Source organism: Portunus trituberculatus, chromosome 45 (genome assembly GCF_017591435.1).
Source record: "Portunus trituberculatus isolate SZX2019 chromosome 45, ASM1759143v1, whole genome shotgun sequence".
Classification (NCBI taxonomy): domain Eukaryota; kingdom Metazoa; phylum Arthropoda; class Malacostraca; order Decapoda; family Portunidae; genus Portunus; species Portunus trituberculatus.
In genome coordinates, this window is record NC_059299.1 from 3,544,980 (window position 1) to 3,564,995 (window position 20,016).

The 20,016-nt window shown below is 39.8% G+C and overlaps 1 protein-coding gene across 4 annotated transcripts in view; it reads left to right on the forward strand.

Moving 5' to 3' along the window:
- The first annotated feature begins 5,765 nt into the window (after positions 1–5,765).
- The window catches only part of LOC123519610 (gonadotropin-releasing hormone II receptor-like), a 75,581-nt gene continuing 61,330 nt past the window's right edge, over positions 5,766–20,016 (forward strand). For all 4 annotated transcript variants that reach the window (XM_045281035.1, XM_045281034.1, XM_045281036.1 and 1 more), the window contains exon 1: positions 5,766–6,477. The gene's annotated coding sequence lies outside the window, so the exon portion shown is untranslated. The remainder of the gene's footprint in view (positions 6,478–20,016) is intronic.

The following is a 20,016-nucleotide window of genomic DNA, read 5'->3' on the forward strand; positions in this document are numbered from 1 at the left end:
TCCACATTCCACGTTTGTTACTGCAACTTGCATAAATCCAACCCAACCAGGTGCAACAGAACGCAAAATATTTCGAGTACAACATGGAAAGCAAGAGAAACTATAAACAGAAGAGGAATGTGTGTGTGTGTGTGTGTGTGTGTGTGTGTGTGTGTGTGTGTGTGTGTGTGTGTGTGTGTGTGTGTGTGTGTGTGTGTGTGTGTGTGTGTGTGTGTGTGTGTGTGTGTGTGTGTCAGGGTGTCCGAGATTAAAGAGAAGGGTTCGGGGAGGATGAGAGGGAAAAGACTAGCTAGCTGACTAAGGGATGAAAAAAAAATAAATAAATAAATAAATAAGTAAAGGAAAGGCGGGAAGGATACGTGGAGAAATAAGGATAATGCCGTGAGATGAGAGAAAGAGCTGATAAAGAGATAGAGGGAGAAGAGAGAGAAGAGGGAGAGGACGAGATCAAGGACAAGAACATGGAAAAGATAATTAAGAAAAGATTGCAATATGAGGAGTGAATGAAACGCAGGAAAGAGAGAGAGAGAGAGAGAGAGAGAGAGAGAGAGAGAGAGAGAGAGAGAGAGAGAGAGAGAGAGAGAGAGAGAGAGAGAGAGAGAGAGAGAGAGAGAGAGAGAGAGAGAGAGAGAGAGTAAACGAGATTAAGATTCTCCTGGGAACTAGGAATTTATGGCCCAAAACTGACAAGAACTTCCTTTTAAGCAAAATTCGACTTTCACCTTATTTTTGAGTTACCCTTAAAACGTCACTTAAGGAGACCCGTTTTCTTTTCATCCCCTTTGATGTCCTTGCCTTCAGATTTTTGTTGACTTCTAAACTAAAATCCTGCTCGCTGCGTCGCTCCGTTTTTTTTTTATTTCATTATTATTCTGCTTATCAATATACGTGAACAAAGGTGTGCTAATCCTAACCTGTCGTCGAGTTACATGAGATTTCTTTGAGCCTTTCTTAACCTGTGGATGAAAGGTAGGTTCAGTTGAATAATTAGTCCAAACACACGTGCTTTCATCCCCCCCCCCTCTCTCTCTCAGGACTTCACACACACATCAATCTATAAAACAATGATTTCCAACTTATTTTTTTTCACTTTTTTCTTCTCTTGTTTATATTTTTGCATTGATTGTTTTCCAGCTGTGTCTGCGAGGCGAGATCCAGGAATTAATTAAGTCCCACACATTTCAGCAGCATTGTCCATTTTTCCGAGTGAGGAAGAGGGAGGCGAGGATTATAAACGAGATCAAAGACTGGTTTGTTTGGCCGCGTCTCCAGGTGTGCCTAGCTCCTGACGAGGACTGAAGCCATTACTGATCCATTCTGCACCTGAGACACAGAACAGCTACGTTTCACACAGAACAGCCACGTTTCACACAGAACAGCCGCTTTTCATGCAGAACAGCTACGATTCACACAAAACAGCCACGTTTCACACAGAACAGCTACGATTCACACAGAACAGCCACGTTTCACACAGAACAGCTACGATTCACACAGAACAGCCACGTTTCACACAGAACAGCTACGATTCACACAGAACAGCCCTTGGTCTTCACTTAACCCCTTCGGTACTATGACGCATTTTCATATTCATTCTGCTTACTATTTGGTGATTTTATACAGCTTCAGAAACTTCTGTGGAGATAGAAATAGTGAAGATTCTGGCCATTAATCTTTTAACCTCCATAGACCTATCCTTCCTCATGTAAATAAAATCGTTTAACCCTTGAGTACCACGACGTGTTTTCTTATTCATTCTTTTGAGTATTTGGTGATTTTATACAGCTTCAGAAACTTATGTGGGGACTAAAATACTGAAGACTATGGCCATTAATCTTCTGACCTCCATAGACCCTTCCTAATGTAAGTAAAATCGTTTAATCACACCCAAAACTCGTGGTAAAAATGCGTCCCAGTACTGAAGGGGTTAATATGTTATGGACACGTTATTTAATGCGCACTTTTAACTAGACTACTTTTTTTTATATCATGTGGGCTTTTCACGGGAATTTCTGGGATACCTTCTAGCTGAAAGCCCACCCGCTACGAAACTGTTATCCTGAGTGAGGAAGCCCAACCTACACTCGGACCATGGACAGGATTCGAACACTTGCGCTTGGAGACCCCTCGGACCCCAAAGCACACATAGTTTCACTGTACCACGGCAATAGGTGTCATTTTGTTCGTGATCATCTGGTAGCTGATGAGAGCGCGGAGGTGTATGCTGCATCGAGCTCTACAGCATCATATTCTGAAACAAATCTACTCCACACTTCCGTCATTTTCGGAGGGCTTAAGCTGAAGTGACGCATGTTTTTAGCGTGTTTCATTTGGCATTCTAGTGAGAGACCAACAAGACTTTTACACTATTAGTAGTGGTGGTGAGGGAGCAAAGTGTTTCTGACTACTGACCACAGCACGAAGGGACATGATGACCAATGGTACGTCACGTGATGAACCATTAAGTGTTGTTATTAATGTTAACCACTAGCCACAACGCAATAACTGCCGCTGACGTTAGAACAAGAACAGTTGCAACAATAACAAATACTATAACTACTACTACTACTGCTGCTACTACTACTACTACTACTACTACTACTACTACTACTATTATTATTACTACTACTACTACTACTACTACTACTACTACCACTACTACTACTACTACTACTACTACTACTACTACTACTACTACTACTACTTTTACTATTACTAGAGAGAGAGAGAGAGAGAGAGAGAGAGAGAGAGAGAGATAATAAAACTACTAACCTGCTATGAGACGTGCAAAAGTAAACACAAAAACTTTCCTACAACAAAATAAAAAGAAAAACCGATTATCACCACCACCACCACCACCACTACTACTACTACTACTACTACTACTACTACTACTACTACTAAAACCTCTTCTGCCTCTTCTAGAAAAATACCACTAGTAACACGAAGCTGAGAACCAAATATTAGTAGTGACTAACTCTATCCCCACCACACCGCACTCAGTCACGGCAAAGGTACAGTGTTGGGTGTAAATACTTTCACACTCCATTGCATTCACACCTCGCAGTTACACCATCACCTCTTCGTCTCTCCCTCTCACGAACTCACGAAGAATGTAAATAGACCTTAAATTACCGTAGCAAAATTGAATCTCTCTCCATCTCCATCTTTCCTCGCTTCATCTATTACTCAACGCTAACCTTCTTCTCCATTTAACAAATCTAATTCAAACATTGGAGATTTGCACTTTTTCTCCTCTCTCTCTCTCTCTCTCTGCTACTCCACTCTCATCCTCCTCATTTCCTATTTTATCTACTTTCACCCTCTCTCGTCTCGTCAACTCCCCTATTCCCATTCCTACAATCTCTCTCCCTGTCCATCTGTCTGCCTGTCTGTCTGTCTGGCTGGGTGAGTGGGGTCTGTCTGTCTGTCTGTCTGTATGGATGGATGGGTGGGTGAGTGGGTCTCTCTCTCTTTCTTTCTCTCTCTCTCTCTCTCTCTCTCTCTCTCTCTCTCTCTCTCTCTCTCTCTCTCTCTCTAACAAAGAAGAAGAAGAAGAAGAAGAAGAAGAAGAAGAAGAAGAAGAAGAAAAAGAAAAAGAAAAAGAAAAAGAAAAAGAAGAGAAGGAGGAGGATGAGGAGAGAGGATGATGATGATAATGATGATGCTAATGATGATGATGATGATGATGATGATGATGATGATGATGATGATGATGATGAGGAGGAGGAGGAGGAGGAGGAGGAGGAGGAGGAAGAGGATATTACCATTAACATTAACAACAGCGAAAATGAGAACGAAAACACTTTATCTAACGACAACGATGATGGAGTAACACCAACACACACGCCAGAGATACAGTGTTACAGAGATACAGTGTTACAGAAATATTGTGTTAACCCAAACTTGTGCTTTCATTTCTTTTGGTGGCAATCCCTTCAAAGTGACACACAGCAGCACAGAAGTGATGCAAGAAGCTGAACTGTCTATTCGCTCCATGAAACGTTTAGCAAATCACAACAACAATACTAACAAAACAAGCAAAAAATTCACACGTTTATTTTCTAACTCTTCAATACCGGGGCACATTTTTACCTTGAGATTTGTGTACGGTTAGACCTTTTTATTGACATTAGGAAGGATCGATGGAGGTCAGAGGATTAATGGTTCACAGTCTTCTCTATTTTAATCCTTCAATACTGGGACACATTTTTATCTTGAGATCTGTGTACGGTTAGATAATTTTATTGACATTAGGAAGAGTCTAGGGAGGTCAGAAGATTAATGGTCCAAAGTCCTCACTATTTCAATCCCTTCAGTATTGGTACAAAATTTTACCTTGAGATTTTTGCACGGCTAGACCATTTTATTGACATTAGGAAGGGGTCTATGGAGGTCAGAGGATTAATGGTCCACAGTCCTCACTATTCTAATCCCCCATACAAGTTTCTGAAGCTGTACAAAATCACCAAATAGTAAGCAGAATGAATATGGAAACACGTCACGGTACTGAGGGGGTTGTAAGGCAGCAAATAACAGTATATGAAAGAGAAAGACAAGATGACGAAAGAAAATATTGACGAATTAATCTACACTCAATATTTTACCTGAAACGTTTAGTCATAATACGAAAAAAAAATAAAGCAGGTGATTTTACTGACAAATAAAGTAGAGAGAGAGAGAGAGAGAGAGAGAGAGAGAGAGAGAGAGAGAGAGAGAGAGAGAGAGAGAGAGTGACAGTGACAGAGTTATGACACCCTCGCTCACAATGCCGTCCCCGGGAGCAGCTTTAGAATGAGCGTCACATGCCCAGTGCACGCTCTTAGCTCACGAACTCAGCTCAAACTGTAAATATACTTATGTGTAAAATATGTATGTTATGTGTATTAAGTTTAAATAAAAAGAGAGAGAGAGAGAGAGAGAGAGAGAGAGAGAGAGAGAGAGAGAGAGAGAAAGAGAGAAAGAGATCTAAAAGAGAGTAACAAATATATTCACTTTTATTTTTGAAGCAGTGAATAATAACTAAATGAAAAGGAAAGACAGTGACGAAGGATAGATTGACTGATTAATTCGTCCCTGAGTGAAATACCTCTGTTGATCCTATCCTAACGTATCCTATTCCTAAACTGACTATTGTTACTCAGTTTGGCATTAAATCCATGAAGCATCCTTGTGTCATTCTCTCTCTCTCTCTCTCTCTCTCTGCTAATCAACGTCATGTTTGTGCAAAATGAGAGGAAAAACAAGCGCAGTGGAGGAAGGAGAAGAGACAAAGGAAAGTAGAGAAGGAAGGAAAGGCGGAATTGCGTAAAGGAAGAGAAAGAAGAGGAAAAAAAGAAAAGAAAAAATAGCCTGAGGAGGAGGAGGAGGAGGAGGAGGAGGAGGCAAGACGACTGACAAAGATACGAAGCGGAAGAAGAAAGGGTGAAAGACAGAAAGAAGGGGAAATATAAAAAAAAAAACAAGACTATGAAAGGAGAAAAAGAAAAAACAAAATGAGGAACGTCTGAAGTGAATCAAGAAAGAAGATAGGAAGAGACGGAGAAGGAAAGCAGAGAAGAGGTAGAGGAAGAAAACTGAAGAAAAAATGGAAGGAAACAAAAGAAATAAAACGAAGAAGTGCTGAGAGGAGAAAAATGATAGGGAGGTAGAAGATAGGGAGGGATGGAGGAGTGGGGAGAAGGAGAGATGCGTGGATAGGGAGGCGGGGACAGTGCCGTGGGGGGGGGGGAGAGAGAGAGACGGCCAGGCGGAGAGAGAGCGAGGTGAGGCGGGCAGTGCTGGCTCAGACCTAGTCCGTCTGTTGCAGCGACACCACCACCATCACCACTATCACCACCACCACCACCACCACCACCACTCGCCACAACAGGTGTCCTCCCCCGCACACACTTCGCACACGCACAGGATAAGTGAACACGCACCAAGGATCTGCGTGAGTGAGAACTGTGAATCTTGTAGTGAGTGGTGACAGTGACTTCGTGAGTGTGTGTGTGGGGTTCGCGTTCCGAGTGGGCGAAGGGAGGAAGGAATGAAGTGAAGGAAGTGGAGAAAGAAAGACAGACAATTAGAACTATGCGATAAGAACTTTCTCCTCCTTCCCCAAATCACCAAAAGCCCGGATAATGAGTACGAAGGGAGGCCGCGAGGTGACCAAGATTAAGTACCACTAATAGGGAGAAAAATCAAAGGAAAAAGAAGAAAAACACTCACGGACTTAGTGAAAGGAAATAAAAAAAAGTAATTCTTGCGTCTCCTCACGAAAAAAAAAGTAAGAAAAGTGACACGGGAAAAGGAGAAAAAGTACACATTGAAATTAACTAAATGTATACGAATGGATATGAATGAGGAGAAGTTGGTGAATGTTCATACTTTTTTTCAGACAGAGTGATCGCGTTAAGTTGTGCTGATCCCGTTGACGCGTTGCTCTGTCTTCACCTCTGTCCCCCGCGACGTGCTACACTGCATCGCCATTACCAGGTGAGAGAGAGAGAGAGAGAGAGAGAGAGAAGATTATGTTCGTACTCAAAAAAAAAAAAAGACAAGTATGAAATAAAATAAGTATAAAAAATAAGAATAAGATAAAGAATTACACTCATAAGTAAACACGAACACACACACACACACACACACACACACACACACACACACACACACACACACACACACACACACACACACACACACACACACACACACACACACAAATAGAACACAATGGCGCCACTTGACCCACGTGTTTTAATCTGTCTTAAGTTGATTTGCCTAAAACTTGGTGTTTGGTTTCCGTGGCGGCCTGTGCGGTCCTGGCGGCGGCTGTCAATACTGATCCCTAGCACGGCCTTCCCATCCGCCCTCCAACCAGCCCTTCCCACTATTGGATGACGCCTCGCCCCGCTCACGTAACCACCATTTCATCTTCGCAATAGGAAAGGTTGAATGGAATGTGTACGGAAATGCTCTTTAACTCCTCCACTTTAAAATTCATCTTTATAATAGAAAAGGTTACATATTCACACGTGTCTTTGTAGATTATTTTACTTTGAACTGTTTTTCGTCTTAGTAATGGGAAAGATCGCTTATTTACTGCTTATTATTAATTATTTAACTTTTGTACTGCTTTTCCTTACCAATAGAAAAGGTTATATATTTATACGTGTTTTTCTTTTTAATTATTTTGCTTTGAACATTTTTTGTCTTAGTAATTGGAAAGATGATATAAATACAGGTGTTTTTCTTAATTACTCGAGTTCTAATTGTTTTACCTTACCAATAGAACAGGTTATGTATTTACAGGTGTTGTTCTTAATTACTGGAGTTCTAATGGTCTTACCTTACCAACAGAACAGGTTATATATTTACAGGTGTTCTTAATTACTGGAGTTCTAATTGTTTCACCTTACCAATAGAACAGGTTAACATATCAACAGGTGTTTTTATAATTACTCAACTTTTAACTCTTATCTTAGCAGTAGGAAAGGTTAGGTTAGGTTAGGCTAGGTTAGGTTATTTACAAGAACTTTTTATAGAGTTACAAAACGATTAAGAATTTACTAGGATCCTGTGTTTCTATTTCTCCCAGGTATTTTTCCCTACGTAGCGACAAAACCTGAATAAAGCACGTAGAAAGAGAGAAGGAAAGTGTCATCTACTTCTTGTCTTTATCTCTGTTTGTCTGTCTGTTTCTGCCTTTCCACATGGCTTAATGGCTGCCTAACTTTGCTCCCTTCCCCCCCCTCTCTCTCTCTCTCACTATCTCTCTATCTATCTATTTATCTATCTATTTATCGAGAAAGGAATGATAATATACGATCTGAAATAAAAAGCATTGAAACTTCAACAAAAGGTTCACTCCATAACGCGCCACGATCCTCAATGGTCCTTTTACTGCGGTTGCAATAAGAGAGAGAGAGAGAGAGAGAGAGAGAGAGAGAGAGAGAGAGAGAGAGAGAGAGAGAGAGAGAGAGAGAGAGAAAGTAGGGGGTCATATGCAATTAAGGTGTCGATAAAGTGTGCGCCTTTGAATCTGGCCGTGTGTGTGTGTGTGTGTGTGTGTGTGTGTGTGTGTGTGTGTGTGTGTGTGTGTGTGTGTGTGTGTGTGTGTGTGTGTGTGTAGACATTGATTACACCCGGAATAATAAACACACACACACACACACACACACACACACACACACACACACACACACACACACACACACAAAAGAGATCATGAACAAAAGGCACTTGAACTCCACCAGGCAAGCGGCCAATGAGCGCCTGGGAAAGCTGTGACGTCATGCTCTCCTTATGATGACGGGGAAGTATTTATTTACACAAGATCTGGAGGGACAGGATGACTGATAGCGCGAGGTGAAGGTGGAGCAGAGGGACGAGATGATAACTGGAGGGAAAGGAGAGACAAAAATAAGAGTGAGAGAGAAAGAGACAAGAACTGTTATTTTTTTTTTTTTGTGTGTGTGAGAGGGAAAAGCTGGCTAAGGGCAACGTAAAATGAGAAAAGGCCCACTAAGTTGCCAGTCCCCTTACAGGTTTTACATGGGATAGCTAAAAAAAGGAGGATAAATGTCTTGAAACCTCCATCTTATAATGAAGTCATGTCATAGGAAATTGGAAATGCAGAAGCAGGTTGGGATTTCCAGATAATACCCTGCTTCCCTTTTATCTAGCTTTCTTTTCATATTACTACGTCTTTTTCATCCCCTCTGCATTCCCCTCATGATCACCTTTCCTCGTTTCTTGTTGTATCTTTCACTCTTCTTTCTTCCTTCCTTCCTTCTTTCTTTCCTTCCTTCTTTTTTTACTGCATTCCAATCATTATCATCCGTACCTATCTCTATTTTTCCTCGTTTATTACTAGATCTTTCACTCTTCTTCCTTCCTTCCTTCCTTCTTTACTGCATTCCACTCATTATCACCCGTGCCTATCTCTTCCTTTCCTCGTTTCTTGTTGGATCTTTCACTCTTCTTCCTTCCTTCCTTTCTTCTTTCCTTCCTTCCTTCCTTCCTTCCTTTCCTTCCTTCTCTTCCTTAATGCTGCGTCAGAGTGAGAGAGAGAAAGAGGCAAGAAATAACGTCGAAAAATACAAATGGAGGTCATGAAATGTTAGTTTGAAGCTACAAAAGGGGAGAATATGGGAAAATAATATATAAAAATAGAGTAATGTAGTGGAATGTTATAAAAATACTTGTGATAGAAGCCGATAGAAGCCGGTATTCTGATAAACAAATGGATGTAGGATTTACGGGTAAAAAAAAAAAGTAAAAGGAGGAATTTACTACTATTTCTATATTGCCTGCGCTCCCAATACTGCTATCACTGCTACACAAAAGGAAAAAAAAAAAAACCACGGAGGGAGAAGAAGAAAAAGAAAAGCCCTTCCCGCGCACACTTCCAGGAAAAAAAGAAGACGAATGACCAGGAAAAAATAAAAATAAAAAAACAAATCTACTAACCCACACACACAAGGTAATGATATGAAATTTCTTGGAGTAAAAATAGATGATATTTAAATTAGAGCTGCCATATTGAATATTTGTATCGTGTTCGGCACAACTTAACTTCAGAAGTGATGATCAGCATATATTACTCTCTGCTACTCTCACCTCACATACTGTGTCTCACTGTGGGCAAGTATATGGCCTTCATTTCTTAATGAATTAAAAATAGCACAAAATAAAATTTTAAGATGTATCTTCTTTATGAAAAAAATACGATTCTACAAGAGATATTCAAAGTAGAGAAAATATGCTTAATATGTTTCCATACACAAATACTTCACGCTTCTTTTGATTTAAAATCTATTGGACACAACTCAATATTTACAATCATTGATAATCCTGTTCATACCCGCAGAAATAATGTAAATTTAAGATGCCCTACCTTTAGAACTACATTGTATAAGAATAGCGTCACATGTAACGGCCCGAACTTGTATAACAGCCTGCCAAACAAGATCAAACTTCTTGGTAATTTCAACACAAACATATAAAAACAAAATAAAGAAACATATTTTGATTGAACAAGATTTAGCATAAACTTGTACCAATGCTTTGTGTTGTGTATCCGTTTATTATTACTGTTTCTTTTCTTTTCATATTTTTTTATTGAATGCTTGTATATAATTATGGTGTCTCAATCAGACTATAGAATGTAAAGTTAAGTTTCTACCTTGGTGACAGCACATTGTATGCAAGTTAACTTTACAATGAAATAGGATTACTCCTTAACTAGGTTAGATATTATGTAAAACTGTTTTTCTGCTCTCACAACATATAATTTTTAATCAAAACCGTCTGTCTTAGGAGTTTCGACTCGACACACCATGCCTGATATATTCATTGATTGTAAATCTGCCTATATTCTTAAAACAATAAACTATACTTACTTGCTTACTTACTTACACACACACACACACACACACACACACACACACACGTCTATCAAATCTTTCACTTCAATCAACATTCTAAACACTTAACCATAAATAGCACACACATTTTTTCCATCCCAGCATTTTTTCATCACTCAAGATCTCAGACGTTAGCGGTAACCTTTCCCTCTTTACCTATCAGCCGGCATCCATCCCTCTGCTATATAAGTCACAGATCGCCCTTAAAGATGTTCAACCCTCTTCCTTCGGTCAGCGCATCCTTTATCACCAATACTAAAGCCCTTTCCTTGTCTTTTCCTGTTTATAATACTTCTCTGTCTATTCCTTTCAACAGATTCTTTCCACGAGCATGCATCTTGTTCCCGGGAAAGAGGAAAGAAGCGTAAAGAACTGAGCGTAGTAGAATTGTTGGGCCGTATGATTTGAAGATAGTTGTATGAAATTGTATGAAGGGGAGAGTTCTGTGTCAAATCTGTGTTCACCGAGGTAGTATGGGAGGGAAGGAATATAAAGAATTAGTAGTACTACATTTGTTGATTTGAAGACAGTTGTATGAAGTTTATCAGTCAATTAATGAACCTTTTTGGTGTGTGAGGAAGTTTGTGAAGAGAAAGGAGTGTAGAGAATTGGTACTAGTAATAAATTTGTTGCTCAGTATGATTTGAAGACAGTTGTATGAAGTTAAGTGAAGGAGAAAGCTCTGTGTCAGTCAGCCTGTCCATCACTTTGGTGTGTGAGGAAGTTTGTGAGGAGAATGGAGTATACAGAATTGGTACTAGTATATTTGTTGCTCCGTATGATTTGAAGACAGTTGTATTGAAATATGTAAAAGGGAAGGCTTTATACTAATGAGCGTGGGAATTCTTTTAGTGTACAAGAAGGGAAAGTGTAAGTAAAGGAGTATAAAGAATAGGTAGCAGGAATTTTATTGATCCATATGAGTTTAAAACAGTTGTATGAGGTTAAGATACGTAAATAAATAAGAAGCTTTGTATCAATTAGCGTGTGAATCTTCTTAGTGTAAACGCAAATTAGTTTAAGAAATTAGTAAGTTTGTTGAGACATATGAGTTTAAAATAGTTTTATGAAGTGAATAAACAGTTGTATAAAGTGAATAAAGAAGAAGGGTCTGCACTAATCTGCGTGTGAATCTTTTTAGTGTATGAGGGAAGAAGTTTTAAAGAATTGGCAGTGAGAAATTGGTTGATGTATACGCGTTTAAGACGTACGTAAAGAGAAAAACTATATACTAACCTGAATATCAATCTTTTTAGTGTGTGAGAAAGTATAAAGAAATGGTAGTAAGAAATTTGTTAACCTCTATGCGTTTACAATAGCTATATAAAGACAATGCATAAAGGAAAAGGTTTTGCAATAGTCTGAAGGTGAATCTTTTTAGTGTGTGAGGAGAAGAGTATAAAGAACTCGTGGTGACAAGTTTGGTGGTCTTTGTGAGTCAGTGGTAGCTGTATAAAGTTAAGGGGAAGTGTCATCACCATTCCATCTGTGAGTGTGTTAGTGCTCAAGGCGGCAAAGTCTGAGCGGAAGTATAAAGAACTGATGGAATACGTGTTGGTCTTTACGAATTTGTGATACGATGCAGTTATAGAGTTAAGATACGTGAGGCGGTAATGGCGAAGTTTCCGTACCATCCTTTATTTAATCTTAGAAGTGATTGGCATTCATTATTCGTAACGTTCCTCAGAGTTTTAATTCCACAGCTTTATTTTTCATCAGTATTTACTATTCAATCTGCCAAGCCAGTCATCGTTTAATTCAACAACTTTTATCATTAACCGATTGCGTCACATTAATATTATTCTTTTGTGTTCATTATGTAAGTAAAAACGTAATGTTAATCATATATTTAATTGTCATGCTTAAAAACACCAGCAAATCTTGACTTTTTATATTTACCATTGTAGTAGTAGTAGTAGTAGTAGTAGTAGTAGTAGTAGTAGTAGTAGTAGTAGTAGTAGTAGTAGTAGTGTAGTAGTAGTGGTAGTAGTAGTGGTGGTGGTGGTGGTGGTGGTGGTGGTGGTGGTGGTAGTGGTGGCGGTGGTGGTGGTGGTGGTGGTGGTAATGATTTAGCGAAATAAAACAAAACATCGATTACTATCAATTTGCTTTGTTAGAGAGAGAGAGAGAGAGAGAGAGAGAGAGAGAGAGAGAGAGAGAGAGAGAGAGAGAGAGAGAGAGAGAGAGAGAGAGAGAGAGAGAGAGAGAGAGAGAGAGAGAGAGAGAGAGAGAGAGAGAGAGAGAGAGAGAGAGAGAGAGAGAGAAAGAGAGAAAGAAATCAGATGAGAAGGAGAGAAAGAAATCAGATGAGAAGGAGAGAAAGAAACCAGATGAGAAAGAAAGAGAGAGAGAAACAGAAACAGAGATAAAAAAAAAAAAAGGCAGCAAAAGAGAGTGAGAGAGAGACGGGAAAGATAGAAATCAGTCACATTTCGTAAAACCTTCCGCCAAAAGGGTCGGAAGCTGATCTAATATAAAAGTAGAGCTTCTCTCGTAACAGATAGAAAAAAAAAAGATCAAAGGAGAGAGCGACATTGGTAGGACCGCAGACCCGCCACTGACCCTGAAGGCGGCGCAGCAGACGTAGCATCATTCCTGCTCCTTCCTTCCATATATTCACATCCTTTTGCAATATCAACCCATTCATTACTTGGACACATTTTTATCTTGAGATTTTTTGTACTATCAAATCCTTTTACTGATATTAGGAAGGGTCTATGGAGGTCAGAAGATTAATGGCCACAACCTTCACTATTCTAATTTCTGAAGATGTATAAAATCACCGAATACTAACCAGAATATGGAAACGAGTCATGGTGCTCAAGGGATTAAGTCCTTGCATCCATCTATAACGTAATGTACTCTGACAGTTGATCGATCTTGTACAGTAAATAGGTTCCAGAATTTATATCCATAGTTTTTACAATCTAATTCTTCTGTTCACAAATTGAAGTCTTCCCATCTTTAATCCATTTATTTCTTCCTTCCACTAATTTTCATCCACATTTCATCCATCCACCAACTAATCATCTCTATATTCATCCATTAATTGAAGTCTTCATACTATTCATCCACTTACTTCTTCCTTCCACCAATACACATCCACATTTCATCCATTTACTAGCAAAACACACACACACAAAAAAAAAAAAAAAAAATCGTAGTTCTTCAGTGAAATCTACATAAGCTTACGAAGGTGATGGATGACTTGAAAATCGTCAACAATACGAACCACGCTGGCGATAATGATGAATCTGACTGAAGGGCCACGAAAGTTTTACCCACTGCGATAGACTGACTCTTTACGTGTTCTAACCAGCAATGACCCTCGATCCAACTGAGTCAATAATCCATCTACTCATGCACGGATCCATCTTGTCACTGGCACAGCTTACCATACCTCTAGTGCCAGCGATCCCTTACGTCTGGCAGTTCAAACATATTCTGCACTAACTCCTCTTTCATAAGCGTCACTACACCGTCTACAGCTCATCCCCACTAATACGACGTGACACTCAAAGAGCACTGAGTGAAATAGACCACACAGATTAGTTTTGAGCTCCATGGAATTAACCTCCTTATGAAATCACGTCTTGTAAGCATAAAACCACACCGATGAGACGAGCTTCCCGAGTGACGTCTTCAGATAGTTACGGAGGAAAACCGAAGATCAAAGTGCCCCTCTCTCTCATTCCCGCAACACAAACTGACTGATTGGATGCTATAAACACTGTCTACCTGTGTGACTTTCTGGTGCTACACTGAGTTAACCCCTTCAGCACTGCGACACATTTTTACCTTGAGATTTGTGTACAATTAGACTATTTTATCAACATTAGGAACGGTCTATGGAGGTCAGAAGAACGGCCAGAGCTTTCACTATTTTCAATCCCCCACATAGTAAGCAGAATGAATGTGGAAACGCGTCCTGGTACTGAAGAGGTTAATGTGGTATTGTGGATATTAATTACCACACATAATGACTGCTTGGCTGACTTTCTGGTGCTACACTGAGTTAACCCATTCAGTACTGGGACACACTTTTACCTTGAGATTTGTGTACAAGTAGACTATTTCACTGACACAAGCAAGGATCTATGGAGGTCAAATTAATGGCCAGAGCCTTCACTATTTTAATCTCCCGACATGAGTTTCTGAAGCTGTGTAAAATCACCAAATAGTAAGCAGAATGAATATGGAAACGCGTCCTGGTACTGAAGAGGTTAATGTAGCACTGAATATTAATTACCACACATACTGACTGCCTTGGTGACTTTCTGGTGCTGCAATGAGATAATGTAGCACTGAATATTGACTACATTGAAAACAGAATGAACTAATTTCTTGAATGACTTTACTAACTCTTAATCTTGTAGGGAACTGACAATCAAGTGGGCCTATTCTTCTTATTTTCGTTGCCCTTCATCAGCATCCCTATTCCATAAAAATACTGGTTAACTTATTTTTTTGGCGCTACAGTGAGATAATGTAGCGCTGTAAATATTGACTGCATTAAATCTAGACGGTGTTAGTTATTTTTTAATGACTTACTAACTGGTTAATTCTTTTTCTGGGTGTCATAATGAGGCAATGGAGTGTTGTAATTATTAACTGCCATTAATATAGACTGTGTAAACAATTTTTTTTAAGACTTACGAGCTGGTTAATCATTTTTTGGTGCCATAATGAGACAACGCAGCGCTGTAATTATTGAGTGCCATAAATAGAGACAGCTATTTTTTTTCATTCACTTACTAACTGATTAACTGTTTTTTGGTACACTAATAAGGTAAAAAGGCGCCGTAAACATTAACTGCCATAAATGTAGAATGATTAGTCACACAACGTTACAAAAACACATAAACAATAATAACAAAACTAATCAAATTATTTACCCCACATTTCATACAAGCAAAAATACAAAAATAAAAAAAAAAAAAAACTACCAATTTGCACACATATTCCACTCCCTTCGTAAGTCACAAAATCCAATGCACACTTCATGACAGCCTCCACTAATCAGACAGAACCCAGGCCAGTGTGGTGCAAGAAAGAGGCAAGAGGAGGGAATTGCAACCTGTGTACTTGTGAAGCGGACGATAATAACACTGACCTGGAAACTACTCATGTGGAATCTAATCAGGTGCCGCCGTGGTACAGTGGAACCATGCGTGCTTTGGGGTCCGAGGGGTCTCCAAGCGCACGGGTTCGAATTCTGTCCACGGTCCGAGTGTAGGTTGGGCTTCCTCATTCGGGGTAACGGTTTCCTACCGGGTGGGCTTTGAGATAGGAGGTACCCCAAAAAGTATCCCCTTTAGCCCAGAAATTCCCGTGAAAAGCCTACATGGTATAAATAAAAAAAAAAAAGGAATAATGAGTGTGGGATTGGATACTGTATAATGTTGTGGGATTGGATGCTATATAATGATGTGGGATTGAATGCTGTATAATGCGGTGTTCTACTGTGTATTCTGCTGTGTTCTGATGTGTTCTGCTGTGTGTTCTGCTGTATGTTCTGCTGTGTTCTGCTTTGTGTTGTGCTGTGTTCTGCTGTGTTTTCTGCTGTGTTTTCTGCTGTGTATTCTGCTGTGTTTTCTGCTGTGTGTCCTGCTTTGTGATCTGCTGCATGTTCTGCTGTGTATTCTGCTGCATCTCCTCGCCTCGTTACGCTGCACCACTGCCACCCAAGCCCCGGGAACTAATAACTAAGTGCTGATGCTTCCGAAATCTCACAAGTTCTCAGCATTGTCTCGTGTTGGTTATTGCAAGTTTGGGAAGTAACAACACGACATGGAGTTTCAAAAGGTCATAACATAGTGAAGTGTTTTAAAATGGCGACATAATATATATAGGATGCATTTTGAGTTTTTGAATGTGATTGGATGATTTTATTCACATTAGGAAGGGTCTATGGAGGTTAGAAGTTTAATGGCTAGAGTCCTCACTATTTTAATTCCCAAGTAGGTTTCTGAAGCTGTATAAAATCACCAAATAGTAACCAGAATAAATGCGAAAACGTGTCCTGGTAGTGAAGGGGTTAAAGAAAGACGATAACGAAGTATTTAGAAGAAGCAAAATAAATAAAGGAAAATGATAAAGATATTGCGACAGTAAAAGATAACAACACAACATGCTCCAACGCCCACAGCAATATAAGTTCCCAGTATATTACACCATCCCCTCAACTTTACAGCAAAGCAACGTTGCTAGCATAACAATATACCGTCCGCTGTACAACCCTGCGGCTGATATGTTAAAAAAGAGAACGTTATGTCATTACTCACCTCCACACCCTTACTCGCCTCACTGAACACATAAGCCCTGGATGGTGAGTCATTACAACATGGTATTCCTGTTGCACCAATACCAGACTCACACCACAAAACATCAAACCTCATTCACTGATTCACTGGCTGACTGACTGACTGAAAAAATAACTGACTAACGAACCAGTGAATTAACCGCCTGACAATCTGACTCACTGACTCATTAATTAATTGGCTGAATGACTAACCGAATTATTAACTGGGAAATGAATGAACTAACGAACTTAGAAATGAAGTAACTATCTGATTAATTAACTACAAGATTGACGCAATTTACTGACTAACTAAGAGATTAATTAAATACTTAACTAATTAACTAAAAGATCAACGCAATTCACTGAGTTACTGACTTAGAAATGAATTAGCTATCTGACTAATCAACTACAAGATCGACGCAATTCACTGACTAACTAACAGATTAATTAAATACCTAACTAATTGAATAAAAGATCGACGCAATTCACTGACTAATTAAGACATGAATTGACTATCTAAATAATTAATTAAAATGTCGAAGAACTGTCTGACTGATTAATCAACTCACAAATTAACTAAAAAAATAATAATTACCTTACTTATAAATGAACTAACTGAACATAATTGACTAGCTCAACGACAGGCTGATTAACAAATGGCTAACTAACTAAGCGACTGATAGGTTAACCAACACATCAACCAACTAAACAGAACAGATGGAATAAATGGATAAACACGTCATGGGTACTCACCAGCGTGTCCCATCTCGCCTCCACCACGGCACCCAGTTATTAGTGTCCAATCACATCTTCCCAACTTTACCACAAGTCCGCATCTGTAAGTATGAAAAAGCATGAAATTACATCTCGCTACCTGCAGGCTACACACACACACACACACACACACACACACACACACACACGGTCTATCTATGAGTTCTGAGCTCGCTCCGTAAAGGGTGGGTGACCAGCAGGCGACCGAGGTGAAAGTGAATTACACACACACACATACACACACACACACACACACACACACACACACACACACACACACACACACACACACACACATGCCTTCACTCCGCTAATAAGCAACTCGCCTCCAATCATCCGTAAAAATATTGCAAAACTTGTAAACATGTTAGCGCAAGTCCCTCATGGCATTACGAATATGTGAGCAACTTTTTCTAATATGTAGCTGTGTGATATGATACTTACCACTCTGGCTGGCTTATCTTATCGTCTACTTCACTATTTTTCATGTAAGAACAACAATAAATGGTGGAAAATGCCCAGTGATGATGCCAGAGACTGAAGGAAATGAAGAAATAAGTCACACGTCTCTCATCACACAACTATGAAAGCTTTCTAAACGTCACACATCTCAACACCTGTGTCACTGTAAGCATAAAGCCATTAACTCCCATTCAGGACCATGACGTGTTCCCATATTCACACTCCTTATTATTTAGTGATTTTATACAGCTTCAGAAACTTATGTGGGGGATTAAAAGAGTGAAGACTGTGGCCATTAATCTTCTGACCACCATAGACCCTTCCTAATGTCAACAAAATGGTCTAATCGTACATAAATCTGAAGGCAAAAATGTGTCCCAGTACTGAAGGGATTAGAATAGTGAAGACCTCCATAGACCCTTGAAAATGGTCTAATCGTACAGAAATCTCAATGTAAGAATGTATCCCAGTAGTGAGAATATGAATAATTTCTCACGTACCAGAAAAAAAAAAAATACATGTTCGCAATCAGATAACTCCAACACTCAGAATCACGATGCATTAAAAAGTTAGCGAACATTTTGCGCTATTACTACACCACAACGTACTCAGTGAAGAGAAACACATTCCCTCGATGTAATAACCAAGACACCATCCCGTGGCCCCGCACACACACAAAACCTGATCCTTGGCCGATAACAAGCCTGCTTCTAAACTTTTACTGCCCATACGAGCGCCACTCAATGCAGCTTATCACGGAACTTCCCTCTTCCCATCCCGTCTCATACCGCCTCGCCTCGCTCCTTCACGTGTCTTGACCTGATTCCACCCCGTCCCACGCTGCGCCCCTCACCTCCCTCATCTATTTGCCTCAAGTAACCCCCTCGTCTCTTACCTTTGATTAATCAGTGAGGCCTATCATGAAGGACCCCAGCATGTCTTCTGTAGTTTGTTCACCTTTGTATCTTAATTACCTCGTATGTCTTACCTTTAGTGTATCGTGAACTCTATCTTGTGTTGGTCAATGTGTCTGTTGCGATTTGTTCAGTTTAACTCTATTCTATATTCCTTAGTTTTGATTTATTTGTATAGATTATCACACACACACACACACACACACACACACACACACACACACACACACACACACGTGCATCTTCGTGAGGAACTACAGGTCTGCCGGTGTTTGTTCACTCGTTCGTGTCTATTGTCCTGAATTTCTTAAGTTTATACATTAGTGCAGCTCGCCATACAGCCTCGTAAGGAGCAAAAGATCAGCTGCTGTTTGTTTTGCCTCTGTATTCCTTTACATGGTGTTTTAAGAGCAAATGTCCTGCTGTTTTGTATCTTCTCTGTGTTCCTTTAGCCCTTTCGCTGCAAGGTGAATTTTTCTATCATCGTCTGTACGTTTTAAAAGAATAATTTGTCACACTTCAGTCTCTACAATATGTACTGATGCACGTACTGTAGCTTTGCAAAGGGGAAAAAAAAACTATTATCATTATCTTTCCCTTCACACACAAACCATTTATTACAGTAACCTCAGTGTCAGCAAGAGACAATCGTGGCAATAGAGGGATTAACTTAAGCTCACTACACAGCGCTACGGATGCCGCCACTGACACTGCAAATTAAGAGACAGACATCACAAAACATCAATAAACAAATCCTAGCCATCAATTCGTGACCTACTTCCATTATGACCTCAAAACTGTATGGTGATCAATAACTTGTGAATGCTGAGAACAGACACACAGACAGTCAGACACCTACACACACACACACACACACACACACACAGGTAATCCATATGCAGGTAATTACATAACACTAATGAACTTTGACGAATTAGTAAACAATGTAATAGTTGATGAGGATTCAGGTGTTATTAGTCTCTCTCTCTCTCTCTCTCTCTCTCTCTCTCTCTCTCTCTCTCTCTCTCTCTCTCTCTCCCTGGTTATCGATTCAACACGCATTTCCCATCTCAACCCATCTTTTCAGTCCCTTTTCCAGGCTAGTGGTGTGAATTGGAAGGAAGGAAGGAAGGAAGGAAGGAAAAAGAGGGAGGGA